The sequence below is a fragment of the Macrotis lagotis genome, chromosome 4 (assembly GCF_037893015.1).
Source record: "Macrotis lagotis isolate mMagLag1 chromosome 4, bilby.v1.9.chrom.fasta, whole genome shotgun sequence".
Classification (NCBI taxonomy): Eukaryota; Metazoa; Chordata; class Mammalia; order Peramelemorphia; family Peramelidae; genus Macrotis; species Macrotis lagotis.
The window spans coordinates 61715686-61729289 of NC_133661.1; the positions used below are offsets into that span (position 1 = coordinate 61715686).

The following is a 13604-nucleotide window of genomic DNA, read 5'->3' on the forward strand; positions in this document are numbered from 1 at the left end:
GGAATTATTAGCAATTTGTTGAGTTGGCTGTATTTTTTTTTATTAATTTTTTTAGTTTTTGCCAGGAAAAGGGGGTTAACTGACTTGCCCAAAGCCACAGAGCTAGGTAATTATTAAGTGTCTGAGTACAAATTTGAACTCTGGGCTGGTGCTCCATCCACTGCACCACCTAGCTGTCCTGGAGGGTATCACTTTCAAGCTGAAGAGAGAGAGAGAGAGCACTTTGGAGCTGACAGTGCAGTTTTTTGAAAAAGAAATTTATATTGGCCAGCTTGGGGACTACCAATAGACTCCACTAACCCAGTCCTCAAAGCGACTGTCTGACATAGACTATCTATTGTAGCCCAGGTCAAGTCATCTTTCAAGGCTCTGAACAATGCTGTAAGATAGTAGGTTGGGAATGTGGGAGAAGGAGAGGGAAGGGCCACCATGTAGTGATAGAGTAAGCTTCCTCACCCAGGAGTTTTTTTCTCAATAAAGTAAAACCTTCCATCCCTATTACTAGGTTAATGGCAAACTCCTTCAGCAACAGGCATCAAAATTATTCTTTTTGCCTCCAGTAGTCAACCTAGGGTCTGACACATATTGTGCTTATTGACTGATTAACTACCCTAGCCTACCTGAGGTTTGGGGAATCCAGGGACAAAAATCAAAGTCTCCCTCTTATAATTGCCTAGTATATTGTATTTTCCATGGGATTCTCCTCCTAGTCCTTGCTCCTAGTAGAGTAGAAGCTGCTTGAGGTCACAAAAGAAGCTGCTTTGTGGACACAACGAAAAGTCCCTTAACTTTGTCAATATTTATGAAACTGTCACTTGAGAACTGAGTCATTTATTGAAATAGCAATAAATGTCAAGGTTGGTCACATTCTCTTGGGATCACTTAAGGGAAAATGCCAAGATAAGGAAGGATCATTTCTGGAGGAAGAGTGCCGTAGCATCTTGGGGTCCTCAGCTAAACAGTTTGGAGGAATTTAAACTCAATGAAACTTGGCCTTTTCCTACTCTACTTTTCATTCAGCTGCCAGTTTTGTAAAACGAGGATTCAGAATTGTAGGCATTAGGAAGTGGACTTGTGAATTCACCTATGTAGGGAGCTCCTAGATGAAGAAGTTCCTTCTAAATACATAAATTAACAACTGTCAATACTTTGAGTTTCTGACAACTTTCCTGTTACCAGGTTTATTTCATTTTTTTAGCCCATGGCAACTTTCCTTCTAGCAAACTTTTTGTTTTACTTGTTGGGTGGGGTCAGAGGGGGACCACAACTGAAGTCCAAGTAAGCACTTACTTTTCCAGACTACTTAGATAAGAGGTCACACCCTTCTTTGCCCACCTTGGTTTTAGCCTCTTATAGATTTAGTCTTTTGTAGAAGGTACTTACTCCTACTAAATTGAGATTCTATTTTCAGAGACTTTCTCTAGAAAAGAAAAGGAGGCAGAGCTCTTCCTTTTTATAGGCTGGCACTTGAAGGAACAGTATAAATACAGAAAGCCTCAGTGTTCCTCCATCACTTGTTACCAATTTGACTTGATCTTTCGACCTTCCACAGAAGATGACCAGCAGCCCACCACCAGAGGGGAGAAAGCTAGATGCTCTTAGTAAGTAATGACACTCTTGGTCCTCAAAGTCTGCCTGAAAGTCAAGTACTTTTCTCTGGGGGATAATGGGAAAGTTTCCCTATGGAATTTCTATCTTTGGAATTTAAACTTTCCTCTTTCAGTTGAGGGGATAGTTACTGGGTTAGTTTAGAAGACTTTTTACTAGTCTAAAATTTCCCTTTAGCTTCAGCTCTAGGTCACAGTGCCATGTCCTTGAATCTTAAAAAAAAAAAGATTATTCAATATATGGTAGAACAAAGTCTCTTATTAGGTCTGTTATAAGCCTGTACAGTTAGCTGTAAAATAATACATTGAGCTTTACTGTAAATGGGAATCAATGTCTCTCTTTTATTCTGCTTTGTTCATATTCTCTCCCTTGTCCTAATTATCCAAGACATGTTTATTAATTTGCACATTATAATCTGCCAATGAGAATGTAAAAGAACTGGTTAATGGTGGGGGGGTGGGAAGGAAGGGATCATTTTGGGGGGAGGGTCCTTTCTGTACATAGGGCTGAGCTCAGTATCTTGCAGCTAGTGTTTAGTTCCTTGTTGAAGGAGCATAAATGATGGACTAAGCTTTAAGGAAAATGATTGTTAAAAGTAGTCATTATTGATGAGAGAGTAGAGAATAGAGAGAGTAGATAAGAGAGTAATTTTCTTCTCCTGGTGTCTTGCAAAGCTTATATATTATATTACCCCAGTTATGTGGAATATTTTAGTTGCAATCTTGTGAGATGGGTTAATGGTGTTTTTCATGACAGTAATGGGTACACCTTTACTTCACCTGAAGGGCCAACTTTAATCTCCCCTGAAGTGCCTAGGTGAGAAAGAAAGGCTTAATGGGATACAATGGAGATGGTTTCAGAGATGGGAATTAATTAATTAATTAAAAGGTATCTCTGAAATATATTCTCTGTCAAGAAAGTGCCAAATTCCATCTCCATCTAGGTAGCACCTGGGATTTTGGGAATCAGGAGGACCTTAGATGTCAAGGCAATGGGGTTAAGTGAATTAACCAAGGTTACACACCTAGGCAATTGCTTCTAAGGCAGAATTTGAACTTGGGTACTCCTGAACTCCAGGGCCAGTGCTATAGCAACCCCCTAGAAAAGACCTTCTTGATTTGATCAGTGGGAGAAATTCACCTAAACAATCCCAGAGAAGGGGCAGAATCAGGGAAAAAAAGGGAAGCATCAGAACTGCCTTCTTCCCACTTCCAGGAGTAACTGACTCAACTATTTGCATAGGGCTTTTCAGTTCTGTAAGGCCTTCTCAGGTAACTCCACCCCTAAGCTAAGGGGTAGGTGGGACACTGATAAATATAGCATGATTCTTCCAAACTACCCAAGCCTATTGATTTCCATAAGTACCAAGATCCTGCTTTTGTACTAGGTACTTTGCTAGGTAAACTTGCAGACTAAGACAGTTTCCCTCTCCTCAAGGAGCCAATTATCCCTTAGTAAAAATGCAGGCTTATAGGACAGAAAGGGTCTGAGAAACCATTGAGTGTATTCCTCTCAATTCCTCAAAGGAAAAATGAGATGTGGAGAGGCAAAGTGGTGACTTTGCCACTTAGGAAGTAGTATAAGTTGATTTCCATCTAAGCCCTTCCCCACACCTCAGAATCATGGTTCTTCCCATGGGGCCTTTCCCCACCTCAAGGACACAGAGAAGCAAATACAAAGGAATGTCAAGATATAGAGAACTTAACCTGTGTATGTGTAAGACAATATGGCAAGAGAGGCTTTGGGGGGAAAATTAGGGATACTTACTCTGTCCTGGAAAAAAAGCCAGGCAATCTAGGAATTGGAAATGGAAAGGGAATTCATCTTATTTATAGGAAAAACCTTGTCTGGGGACAAGAAGGCAGGAGATTTAGCGTATGTAAAGATGAGAAAAGATCATGGACTTGAAAGTAAGAGATACCTAAATGGTCATCCAGGTCAGTCCCATGATTCTAGAAATGAGGGACCCTATGATAAAGCTGATATAATATGGTATAACTGAAGGAGAGGATAATGAGGATTGAGGAAGAAGTTCATTTCCTTTAACATTTACCATTTTGCCATTTACCATCCAGGAGTGGGATGGTAAAGTAAGTGGTCTGCATGAAGGAGTTGGGAAAGGGAAGGAAGCTGTCACTTGGGAAGGGGATTCTAGGCACAGAGAATGCCTGAACAAAGTTACTGAAGTATGAAGGAGAAATCTGGAAGGATAAATCGATTCCAAATAGTTTACAGCCTGGAGTAGGAGGTTAAAAATCTTGGTCAGAATATCACCACAGATATAGAAAGAAAAAAAATTTTAGAGATCAGTTTCTCTCACTTCATTCTACAGATGAGGAAGTTGAGACCAGAGTAACTGATTATTTGCTGACAAGTCCAAAGGCCCTTTGACTCCAGCCACACTATTTCTTCTTTCCTCTCTCTGTAGGAAATAAAGAATAAAGGAAAAGTTTGTACTTTGGGGTGGGGGTAGGCATTTGGAGTATGGAAGGGGAGGGGATGGCATCTTTAAATTCTTTCCCAGTGTCATGCTGGGGGTATTGGATAGGTGTAGAGGCAGGATGTCTATTTAGGAGAATATGCAACAGGAAAGGCAGAAGTTATAAAAAAAACTGATTTTGGCCTAGAAATAGTGGGAATAGAAGAGAACACCTGAGGACAGAGTTTCAAGAATACTCATGGAGAAGGAAGAAGAGGAGGAAGAAAAGGTAGAAAGACTAGGCCAAGGTAGGAAGAAAAGCAAGATAGGCAAGGAAGAAAGGGAGGACTGCTGAAGGTCTAGTGGTCCTGCTCCAGGGAGGTTGATCTAACAAACATCCAAATGGAATCTAGTAAGGGGAGAAGATCCTCCTGTGGTGCTCCACAACTTTTCTTCCCTTTCTCACAGAACAAACTCCTGCTTCAACAAGAAGGAAGAGAACTATATTTACAAAAGAACAGATTGAAATTCTGACCAACTATTTTGAGAAGAACCCATATCCTGGCATAGAGGAAAGAGAAGAGCTTGCAGCAAAGCTCAATACTGATGAATCACGTGTACAGGTAAGTTGAGTGCTGAAGCCTCCATGTGACATATGTGGGTCTTTCATGTTTTCTCACAGTTAGCAAGAGGTTTCCTACATTGCTTCTCCTTTTCTACCCACCAAGTCAAAAGGCTACTGTCCATTTGGACCCTTTCAATAGGTTTTCCTGTAATTCCTCATTGTGTAATAGAGATAATCCTTGGCTTCCTATTTTCTTTAAAGTAATATTTGGTCATAAAAAAATCACTGCCATTTCCCAATGCTGGCCTCCTACCCTCACCATATTGGACCTTCCCTGGTAACAGAGGACAATTGAGAAAAAGAAACCAACACATTGGTAATATGTATGATAGCATAAGCCTCCTGCAGGGAAGTATACCTTTTCCTGACTCTTCTTCATGCTCTGTTTATCATTGTCTTAGTCTGAGTCTGTCTTTTGGGATTTTACCTGAATTCTTTGAACTCATTTTTTTTAATGATACAATACTATTTGATTCAGTTCTTATGCCAATGATTTTCAGAAATTCCTTCGTCAGCAGGCTAAGCTTCAAAGGATCACAGTTTTAGAGGGAAGGCAACTGATGGTCACCGAATCCAACTTGGGGAACTGGGGTCTAGAGAAAGAAGTCAAGGTGACCCAGCCAAGAGACCCAAGAAGAACCTATCAGATCCAGAATTTGAACCCAGATCTTCTGACCCAACTTGTACTTTTTGTAGTGCCTGGGGTACTTTCCCCTCTAAGTGGTGCTGTTATAGATATTAAATAGGGGATCATTTTCTCTGTCTTTGATCTCTTTGTGGTACCTGCCCAATAGTAATGAATAGAAATGAACAATTTAGCCAGCTTTGAAGTATGATTTTTCTAAAGTTATTGGTTCAGTTACAGTAGAGATCCAGTAGGGATCTTGGAACTTCTGGGAAAATCATGTAATTATTCTAGGTATCTTGAATATCATACCCTTATCTGATCGGATATTTAATGTGAAGATTTTTTTCCCTCCAAAATCCAGCAGCATTAATTGTATCAATTTAAAGAAATATTTTTTTATTCAGAATTTTTTCAGTTTCATATAACAATAGGATCTAGTTTTAGTCCATAATTATGAAAGGTTTTAAATTTTAGTTATATAGGAAAAAATTTTGTCTGAAGAAGGGTGAGTAGACTAAAGATCAAGATTCATTTCCAGAGAAGTTGGAAAAGTCTGGAGAATAGAAGTATTTTCAAATGGAAAGTAGAACCCAGTGGGATCCAGCAAGGTAGAGGGGATGAATGAAGACACTGCAAGCACTAAAATAACTTGGCTAGGCAGAAGGAACATATGTCTTTGCCCATTTTAACTAGTATTTTTAATACATTATCTTATCTCCAAAAGGTAGCATTTGAGGAAATGGAGACCAAAAGAAACCATGATGTCCATTAATTTTAGTGATTCAGGACATGATTTCTGTCTCTTCTTGGTCTCCCACCAGAATTGCCATTTCATTCCAGTGTTCTTCATTGCAAAGGAAAGGCAAAATTTCTTTTAGAAAATGTCAGCTAAGTAGATGAAGGAGCTCTCCTTTGTCTCCTCAGCTGTGCTTGCCTCACCCATCCAGAGGCCAAGATTAAGCTCTACCAGGTTCAGCCAACTGCTCCCAAGGGAGGAGGTGCACAACAGTGACTACAGGCATATTGCAGCTATTTCTTGAATTCAGTTCCTTTGAGCATCTCCTTCTGGGCTAGTTAGGCACTTAGTCCTGAGGATACAAAAAGAGTAGAGAATGGTCTCTGTCCTGAAGAATCTTACATTCCACTGGGGAATTAACTTGGATTGAGAGAGACATATGTCAGTAGCTGTGCAAGGTCATTCCAGGGAAAGGGGAGGAGCTGGCATAGAGGCACACAGAAAAAGCCTCTTAAGGAAGGGGACATTTGGACTGAGCTTGGAAGGATAGGAGGGCCACAAAGATACCTCTTACAAAAGTTACAGTTCCCATTTCCTTAGCAATTCAATGAATGTGATGAACATGCTCCTCCTATGTGACATCCCATGGTCCCACAACCCTGAGACTACTCACAACAGATTAAAAAATTAAAAGGCCGGAAAGTGGATCTTGAGAAATGAATGTGAAGAGGTGATTTTTTTTTTAAATGTCAATATCTCCTTGAAGTTTTCTTTTAACCAGGTGAAAAAATCTACCCCCCCAAAGAAATGTCTTACCAGGTCGCTAACAAGTCCAAAGCAACAGCAGTTTAAAAAATTGTGACACACAAAAAAATAAAAGTTGATGTCAATCTAATGGAAATTGTTAAATTCTTTTTCTCCTCACTTAGGTTTGGTTTCAAAACAGAAGAGCCAGACAGCATCAGAAGCGGGTATCTCGGGCTTCCGCCTGTGCCATAAATCAGATGGGAAGGAAAAGTCCACATGCAAGTGAGCTTCTGGAAAATGGGTTCCTACTACCAGGTACATCCAGTTCCATGTCCTGGCTGGGGCAGCCTAGTCAGGAAGCTGGCCCAATGAGCAGCTGCTTCTTAGGGAGAAGGAGTGCAGCTTCAAATATTGGGCCCACTTCTTCTGGATATGGTGTTTCCCCAGATCCTGACTTTGGCTCTTCCCAAACCAGCAGACTGTCAAATCCACTTCAGCCTTGTGTCCTTCCCACGCCAATGACCCAGGGAAGTTCCTCTTTAGATAGTAGAGGGAAGCCATCTATGTGTGGTCCAGAGCAAAACTGGACAAGGAGATGGCTTCATAGATACAATCAACTGGTGCCTTTTCAGTATGCACAGGAGCCCCCATCTCAAATGCATCAACCTTACCCCCAGCAGTCACCAGCCTTGTTGCCTTCAGGGCCCCATCCCCCCACGTCCCAGGAGCAGCAGCTCACCCCTTCTCTGAACCAATCAGCACAGACTCATCCAAACCAGATCCAACCACTGCTGAAGGAAGAAGAGCTATCACATGAATTGTTACCTTCCTTTAATCAGAAAGGACAACTGCAAAGGAACAATCTCTCCAGGTTTGGGTTGGAGTCTCCAGTGATTTTGTCTGATGAAGATGAGATTGACATCCTGGGAGACTGGGCTTCCTATCAGGAAGCTCTGGATTCCCCCTTACGAGATCTAGTTGATTCCCAGCAATGTCTGTTCCCCCAGGAGGAGTTGACTGCCCAGACAGGAGATCTGACTGCTGAGCAAGGACAATGGAATGCTTCCCAAGGGCATCTACCTGCCCCCCAAGGACATCTGGGTGCCCAGAATGACGATTTGACTTGCCAGCAGGGATATCTGGATGTTTTCCTAGGACATCTGACTTCCCTCCAGGGACATCTGGGTACCCAACTAGAAGATCAGACTGCCCAACGGGGTCATCTGGAGGCTTCCCAAAGACATCAGGCTACCCCCCAAGGATACCTCGCTGCTTCCCAGGGATGTCCAGGTTCCCAGCAGACACATTGGAAATCTTCCCAAGGACATCTGGATACCCCCCAGGGATGTCTGGATGCTTCCAAAGGACATCAGGGTAACCCCCACGGAAGTCTGGTCACCCCCCAGGAACATCCAGGTACCCAGCAGGGAGCTGTGAAATCTTCCCAAGGATTTCATCTTGCCCCCCAGGGATGTCTGGTTGGCTCCCAGGGACATTCAGGTGGCCAGCAGGAACATCTAGAGGCTTCCCAAGGTCATCCAGCTTTCCCCCCAGGGACTTCTAGGTGCCCACCTGAGAGAACTGACTGCCCAGCAGGGAAATCTGATTGCTTCCCAGGAACATCTGTCTGCCCCAGCAGGACACCTGGCTGCCCACCTGGGAAAGCTGGTAGATTTCTTAGGAGTTATAATAAAGACACCAAATCCATTCTTCTCCGATGAACTATCTAGACTACTTATGGCTAGTGCTAAAAGAAGAATTCTCAAATAATTTGATCTTTTAGCTTCACTATAAAATACTTCATCTTCCTATATGGCTGACATTGTTTCAGGCCCTAAGCTAAGCACTTTTACAGTTAGGATCCCATTTGACACCCAAAACTCTTTGGAGATAGGAGCTAGTCTTATCCTCACTTTATAGATAGGAAACTGAGGCAATCAGAGGGTGAGTGACTTGCCCAGGGCCACATAGTAAGTGTACAAGATCACATTTGAAATGGGGTCTACTTGACTTTCAGGCCTAGTACTCTATCCATTGGGCCACTTCTCCCTTTTTAAGACTATTATAGAATGTGGGTGTTGATTGTGTCTAAAACCAAGCTGAGTGATGGGATAGAATTTGTTTTTTGGGGGTGGTGTGAGTTTGTTTTCTGTTCTGTAGGAGCAGTAATCATTTCAGGGTTAGACTGGGGCTTCAGCAAACAACATAGGATTACTACTTTCTGAAAATATATTTGTTTATTTTTAAATAAATACATATATTTTTCTTATAAGAAGTCAAATTTTTTAAAAAAATTGTAAAGTAGTTGTTACTGTTGATTGATTAGACTTAGACTGTTTTCTTTTCCCAGTGTCTTTAAAGGGTTATATCATTTTACTCCAGTTCACTGGAACATTTACTTTCATCTTGGGGGATTGGTCATCATTGATTTGAAAATACTGTGTGGTATTTATGATGTGTGTTTCCTTGAAATGGAAATTATTGTATTAAATTGAATCATCTCATGCTCTGCTTTTTGTATTTTTGTATTTGAGTTTAAAATAAAAAATAGTTAAAATGTCAATTACTTATGGATTATACATTTATATTGGACGGGAACAAAGCCAACACTGCTTTCATTGTCTTAGAGGTGAGTAGGGGGATATGCAAGGTAAGGAAAAAGGAATTTCTGGTGGGGGAAAAATGCAAATTGAAGCATCTGAGATACTACCTCACATCTCTCAGATTGGCCAATATGACCAAATAGAACAATGATCAGTGTTGGAAGGGATGTGGGAAATCAGGGACACATAAGTTATTGGTGGTGTTGTGAACTTGGAATTACACCCAAAGGGCAACAAAAATCTGCATATCCTTGCAAAACACTACTGGGTGTATGTCCTGAAGAGATTATGAAAAAGGGCAAAATCATCACTTGTACAAAAATATTCATAGCAGCCCTGTTTGTGGTGGCAAAGAATTGGAAACTAAGTGAATGTTCTTCAATTGGGGACTGGCTTAGCAAAATGTGGTATAGGTATGTCATGGAACACTACTGTTCTATTAGAAACCAGGACAGATGGGAATTCAGGGAAGCCTGGAGGGATTTGCATGAACTGATACTGAGTGAGGAGAGCAGAACCAGAAAAACCCTGTATACCCTAACAGCAACATGGGGGTGATGATCGACCTTGATGGACTTGCTCATTCCATCAGGACAATTTGGGGCTGCCTGTGATGGAGAATATTATCTTCATCCAGAGAAAGAATTGTGGATTTTGAACAAAGACTGGGGACTATTACCTTCAAACTAGGAAAAAACCCATTATGTTGTTATTAATTTTGCTATCTCTTATAATTTTTGTTTCTTCCTTAAGGATATGATTTCTCTCTCATCACATTCAACTTAGATCAATGTACATCATGGAAACAATGTGAAAATTAACAGACTGCCTTCTCTGGAGAATGGGGGAAGGGAAGCAAGAATAGGGAAAAAATTATAAAAGTTAAAATAAATAAATTCTTTCTTCTAAATGCAAAAAAGGTATCTTCTTTAAATCTGGTAGCTTTGAAGGTGAAGGAAGCCTTCCCATGCCCCAGCCCTCTTCACTCAGCTTCCAGTGTTGGAAATTAAAGCATTATAGGGATATTGGGTATTCACCGATGACAAGAAGTCTCTTTTTTTTTTAAGGTCTTTTTTTTTTTTTTTTTTTTTTTTTTGGCAAAGCAAATGGGGTTAAGGGTTTGCCCAAGGCCACACAGCTAGTTAATTATTAAGTGTCTGAGGCTAGATTTGAGCTGAGGCCCTCCTACCTCCAGGGCCAATGCTCTAATCCCCATTCTGTTTACTATGACCCCCCAAACAAGAGTGAATCCTTTTGTTAATAGAGAAAAGAATCCTAATGAGGTAACTTTTGCACAAGGCAATTTTGTTCCGTATACTGGCTTGCAGTTTCAATGGTGCAAACAGCATTGGCCTGGGAGGTTATTGGCAAAGAATCTTGATGTATGTCTCCAAGCAGACTAACAAAATTGGAGATGCTGTAGAGATAATTTAAAGTCAAGAAAGAATATTCAAAAGAACAAAAAACACAAACCATCCCAAGGAAATCTGAAAGTCAAGAACACCAAATTGCCTCATGATCTGAGATCCTATTAGCTCAAAAGGAAGACTATGTGGAATATCAAGGCATGGGACAATTTTCAAAGGACAAGAGCTGGTTATTGCCTGCTCCAAATTTGAGGAAGATTTCCATCAATGGTCATACACATGTTTGGGGTTCCTTTTGGAGAGAAGGTTGATGGAGGTACAAGTGTTGTCACTCCTTTGTGAAGTTTTCCTATTGTACTGGAGAATCTGCGAAGAAAGTCAGTGGTGGGGATGAATCTATTCCTGATGTTGCTTTAGTAAATGTGCAGATTGGCAGATGAAAAACTCTAATGCAGCTTCACAAGAAAAAACAGAAAGAGAAGAAACAGAAGAAACCTAGGAAGAGTCTTTCTGAGAGTGAGGGAGAAGAAAGGAAGAATCATGAAAACCTGAAGAAAGTCATTAAATGGTGAGGAGGCCTGGCTTCTCCATGTTAAGGAAATCATGCAATTAGAGGGGAAAACCCCTACAATATCATGTATGAAATCAGAGAACCTGCATAAGAGGAAATGGAGGCATACAGAGTGAAATGACAGAGGTCAGATGATCCCATGTCTTCTTTCCTTGTCCTTCTATGCCATGACTTGGAAGGAGATTCAGGACACCCAATGTGTAGCTCTCTTAAGTCTCTTGGCAAACAAAGATGGAAAAATCCTCGTGTTTTTCTTACTTTCTTCTTAATTAGACTTCTGGAACTCTCTCATCCAAACAAACAAAAACAACCCTCCCACCCAAAACAACAAACACCTGCAGTAAACACATTCCTCTCATGAAGTCCTGCTTTTTGACAGGGGGAAACATCTCTTATCGTTGCTGTTACATTTCATTTCTTGGTTATTTGTCTACCAGAGCTATATGTATTTGATTCAAGGTTTAGCCTAACTCTCTTGGGTCTCCTCAGTCTTGTGGCTGATCCTTTATCTAGTGTCTATTTTCTTTCCCCCAGTAGAGTAAAGAATGAGTTTTGCCTTTAACCTTGGTGAGTTCTTTGTTTTTTGATATTGTTTGCTTTTATCATATTTTTCAGAGTTAACAGTTCATGTATAACCTCTGTGTCCTCAGTCATCTTTTTAGGACTTACAACAGGAGGTGTAATAACTTCTCTGACTCTAGATAATTTGTTTTTATTTTATTTTTTTAAGGCAATGGTATTAAGTGACTTGACCAGGGTCACACATCTAGGCAATTCTTGTGTCTAAGGTTAGATTTGAACTCAGGTTCTCCTGATTTCAAGGCTTCTATCCACTGTGCCACCTAGCTGCCCTGGGTAATTTGTTATTAAGGTATGAGGGACCTAAGAAAATGCTGAGTGCACTTCCCTTATTTGATCAAAGAAATAATGAGGCCTGGAGAAGCAAAATCAATCAGTTGGGTTTCTTCCTGAGCTTCTCTGGCTCCGGAGTCAATGTTGTTCCCATGGGGACATGCTTTAAGGACACAGAGAAGTCAGTGCAAAGTTATATCAAGAGGCTGAGAACCTTCACCAGTGTGTGAGTATGGCAGTATGGCAGGAGATGCCTGGGGGATGAAATAAGGTATCGGATCTATCCTTGGGATAAAATGAAGGGGTATAGAAAGTGGAAATGGAAGGGGAAATCTATCTCACACTTGGGCAAAAACTTACGTGAGGATAAGTAGGCAAAAACCAAAATACGTGGAAATAATCTCAATCTGAAATGGAATTAAAAATCTGCATGTAGACAAGAACTTCATGATTGTCCATGGCTATCCCTCTGTTACATGGTTATGTCATCCTTTTTGAAAGGAGGCAACTAAGTGATATAGGGTATAACTATGGTATATCTGAAAGAATGGAGGAATGAGGGCTGAGGAAGGGAAGATCACAGCCAACCAGAAGTGGAATATTGGATAAGGCAGGCATCATGGGGAAGGTCAAAGGATGTCAATGGCAGAAGAAGTAGGGAAGGGATTCCATGTATAGAGGATGCTTAAATAAAGACACTGGGGTGGAAGAATGAAAAAATGCCTGTTGAATATGACTGGAAAATGCAAGAGAAAACTGGAAATGTAGGCCCCCTTTTTAGGTGTATTCCAACTTTATGATCTATTAAGAAATAATAAATTAAGATGCACTGTGAACTGGAGTCCAATTCTCTCTTTTTGACTCTCTTATCTTCAAATGAACCAGGATTTGTGATATTGTATAACCAAAATTAAATGCCAACTGGTTGGAAGGGATTTTTCATTTGCTTTTGTTTGTTGATTTTTTTATGCTTTGAGAGTATGTGTCCTTTATATTTTTGATCATTAGTTCAGAGAACTTCTAGTTAGTAATAATAGTACATTGTTGTGTGTCCTTCATTCTTGAAGAAGACCATGACATCAGGGAGGTGATGCCATGATAAGCTTAAGCTCATGAATGAGATTTGAGTGGGGGGGGGGTGCTAAGTCAATAACCTCACTTTCTCTTCCCAAGTCTTCTGGGCCCAGTGGATAGATATCCATCAGGGTCACTGGAGATGGTCCTGGATGTGAGGCAATCAGGTTTAAGTGACTTGTCCACTGATATAGGAGGTACCCAGGTCTATAAGACCAAGGACTCCCACAGCATCTAGGCCATCAATGGGATAGGAAAAAGAAATCCTATTTCCATTAAATCAGGTTTTGAGGTGATAATAGCTCCAGAAAAGGCAATGAGAAATCTGTCTTTCTCCTCACTATAATCAACTTAATGTGCTGGCCATGCCACAA

General features: G+C 40.8%; 1 pseudogene; it reads left to right on the top strand.

Annotated features, from left to right (window-relative positions):
- The first annotated feature begins 9332 nt into the window (after positions 1 to 9332).
- LOC141522656 (pre-mRNA-splicing factor SLU7 pseudogene) lies at positions 9333 to 11665 on the top strand (annotated as a pseudogene).
- Positions 11666 to 13604: the final 1939 nt, after the last annotated feature.